The following is a 3750-nucleotide window of genomic DNA, read 5'->3' on the forward strand; positions in this document are numbered from 1 at the left end:
CCTTTTTTCTCACTTAGCAACAGCCATTACCCTTTAAAAGAGGAAACCACCTTTTGTTTTTTGCCCCTGTATTGATTAACAATGCACCGGCCTTTCCCCCTCTTAGAAAGTAAAAATAAACTTACGCTCTGCATCTCTTCTTTTAGTTGTGAATTCTTCCACAGCCCACATCACCCGCCAAACCCTAACAGTCCCTGCTTAGCTACTCATATGACACACGCACGCCAATTACCCTCTCTGGTCCTGTGCGTCAGTCACAAAATGAGGGCGCTAGGTTAGATCATCCCCAAAGATCTCTTCTGTTCTAAAATAATAAGAATGAATGTCAGAGGAGGGAGGGTTCTTTCTCATTCTTACTGGTTTCAGAGGGAAAGGAGAAAGGGTGAGAGCAGCAAGGACAAGAACAAATATTTATTTTACAGAAGGAAATGGCAAACTAAAATTTTCTGGGTTCAACCCTTAGGTGTAGCATGTGACAAAGATTAGAGCGGGAGGTGTGACTGAAGTACCAGGTGAGACAGCAACTATACCTGCCCAAAGATACCCTGTAGGGTCCGCTCTGAGTGACAGTGCCGCCAGCCCCGCTCCTTCCACGTTCTCTTTCACCTTTTGTGGAAACTCCTTCTCAACATGTGGTTTCTATTATGAAGTGACTGGACATTGTCAGGATTATATAGTCTGTGTCACAGACTCAAATGACCTATCCTAATTGGAGATTAAATTTATCATGTAAGCCTAAAACAGCACCAGGGTTAACAACAGAGCTAACCAGTCACAGACTCTGGAACACAAAATACATCTGTAAAGAGGTGACAGTTCCCTAGATATTATAAAGGTTACCATGAATTTTGAATTTTTACTTAAAGTTGTGTGTCAGTGTTGTTTTTCTAATTCGACAGGGTTTTTTTTTCTTTTGCAAATTACTTTTAAAAAGGTAATTTACAGAGAGAGAGAGAGAGAGAGAGAGAGAGAGAGAGAGGACACACACTTGTGGACAACAGTGTGGTGATGGGGGGAAGTGTGTGTGAGTGTGTGTGTTTGTGCGCGCGCGCGTGTGTAAGAACATAGAGGGGATAAATGATGATGACAAAAATTAAATTAAAAAAAAAAGATGGTTTAGAAAAAAATGTATTTGCAAGGTACGGAGTACTTTATAAGCAAAAGAAAACACATTGATCTATTTGTTATTTAATAGCACTTATCACTGCTCAACATTATATCAAATGTTTCTTTTCCCCCCATTTTGTTTTCTATTCTAGAAGGTAAATTCCATGAGGATAGGGACTTTTATTTACAAGGACTCCCCAGGGCCCAGCCCAAAGTAGGTGTTCATCCCACCTTTGTTGAAAGAACAAACGGAAACAATAAAAAATGGCAGGGAATGAATGAAGACAAGGCTTAGCACCAAGAAGTGACCATGGGGCCGGGTCAGGGACATATATAAGGAGTGCGAGTTGGGGACAGTTCTGAAATAAGTCAAGCAGCAAGTGTGCTCTCCCGACTTGAGGAACCTGAGTCAGGAAGCTGTGTCCCAGGACTCATGAACTTTATCATGATACCACAGTTTCTCCAAGACAAGAGAGTGGAGCTCAAAGGGAAGACGTTTGGCAGCCCCAGAGATAATGAGGCACCCTACAGAGGTCATGACAATCTAGATGCTTTCTGGGGGAAACTAGAAAAGGGAGGCACACCTTTGAAAGACTAGCAGTTAAGTGAAAAAAAATTGTTACCATTTCTTTGCACTTCTCTATTTCCTTGCTCTCCAGGGTGGGTGGACGATAATGGCCCAGCGATACCGATACTAGATCTCTTCTTTGCCTGTCTATCACCCAGACTTTTACCCTCACTATGTAAACTTGGTAGTCACTGAAATCCCAACACTATTCCAATGAGCTCACGTGGAGTTTTCCTCTTGAAAACAGAAGTGGAGTCAGCAGTCCTGGCGTCTACTCTAACTGGTCAGTCCGTAGGCACCCAACTACATTCTCTCCATGTATCTCTACCTTCACTGTCTGTCACTGCAGAGCAGGGCTGCCTGTGCCCAGGCAGCACCAGGTTTTCATCTGCTAAAAGCTGGAAGAAATGCTGACTTCCATGCTTGCTTAAAAAAAAAACAAAAAAAAACTTTATAAACTAGTAATGCATGTTTATTGCAAAACAATTTTTTAAGAGAATAAGCAAAAAGATAATTCAGCTTACTCTGATAACCCCTATTCCATCTTGGGGTACTTGTTCCAGATGCTTTTCTGCACAGTCATATGCTATAAGCATATATATCACAACCATTTTAACAAAAGCATCCTCATTTATCTCATTTTTTCCTAAAAACTATAGCAATTTCAGATATACACGCTGTTGAACATATTTGTAAGTATATTTAAAATATGAAGTGCAACTAATTTTAACTGCTATGCTTACTCTGAGAAAATCTCTAATTTATTCTAGTTAACTCTTCCAAATATTTCCATTAAACAATAAAAATAACTAAATGACTATAAAAACCACCATGTAAAAATGATCAGCATTTTGATGCATTTCCTTAAAAGCTTTTCTTTAATACATATCAAGATTGGGATTTTTCTCAACATTGGGCTTTGTAAGAAATTTTATGAAATCCTTTCAAAGGAAGAGTCTGCTTCATTTTTTTTCTCAACCGTGACAGGGTATTTGGGGTTTAAAAGAAGATTTTAATTTAAAAAATTATGTTACTTAATTTAATTTATAAAGGTTGACTGATCAGGAACATAATTTCTGTAATGGAAAAATATCATTACATTTATTTCAAATTTCTTTACATAAACAAAACTCTCTGCCCAAAAAGATTTGCCATTTGATTCAAAGGAGACTTCTTTATTTTCAGTTGGTGTCGTTTTCTCCTGCAGGTTGAGCTATTCATTGTTCAGAGTCACTTCTTATAAGGCTTTGTAAGAAACAGCCTCCTAAATACTGTTCACTTTAGAGGATTTTCAACTGTAAGCTGAATGCTGCATGAAACTAAGAAATAATTGGGATACTATAATTATTTGGTTCTTTCATTTAAAATGGACCACACATCGGCCTTAGCCAGGTAGCTCGGTTGGTTAGAACATTGTCCTGATACACCAAGGTTGTGAGTTCAATCCCCAGTCAGACACATGTAAGTGGAACAACAAATCAATGTTTCTCTCTCTCTCAAATCAATAAATAACAATTTAAAAGAATAAATAGAAATTCCAAAATGGCAGTGGGTTTCAAGAAGGGTGTCCCCTGGGAACCCAGAGACACCCAGAAATTTGTCATAAAGAAGATGGGAACTCCAGACATATGCATCGACACCAGGCTCAACAAAGCTGCCTCGGCCAAAGGAATAAGGAATGCCCCATACTGTATCTGGATGCAGTTGTCCAGAACATGGAATGAGGATGGAGATTCACCAAACAAGCTCTATTTGTTGGTTACCTACGTACCTGTCACCACTTTAAAAAATTTACAAACAGTTACTGTGGAGAAGAACGAACTGCTGTTCGGTGAGTAAAGTTATAAAACTGCCCAAAGTATATGTACATATACTAGTGTACATCCTATATAGTAAAAGCCCAGTGACCGAATGGCAGAACCACCAGAACGACTGGTCAACCAGCCACTATGACGTGCACTGACCACCAGGGGCCAGACGCTCAACACAGGAGCTGCCCCCTGGTGGTCAGTGCGCTACCACAGTGGGAGCGCGGCTCCACTGATCGGGATGAGCTGCTGCTCATGCTGCCAAGC

General features: G+C 40.0%; 1 protein-coding gene and 1 pseudogene across 1 annotated transcript in view; both read left to right on the top strand.

Moving 5' to 3' along the window:
- Positions 1–3750, top strand: part of DENND5B (DENN/MADD domain containing 5B) — an 831092-nt gene that overhangs the window by 19818 nt on the left and 807524 nt on the right. The gene's annotated exons all lie outside the window — the stretch shown is intronic.
- The window catches only part of LOC102773441, an 8874-nt pseudogene continuing 8341 nt past the window's right edge, over positions 3218–3750 (top strand).

The sequence above is a fragment of the Myotis davidii genome, unplaced genomic scaffold, assembly GCF_000327345.1.
Source record: "Myotis davidii unplaced genomic scaffold, ASM32734v1 scaffold902, whole genome shotgun sequence".
Taxonomy (NCBI): Eukaryota; Metazoa; Chordata; class Mammalia; order Chiroptera; family Vespertilionidae; genus Myotis; species Myotis davidii.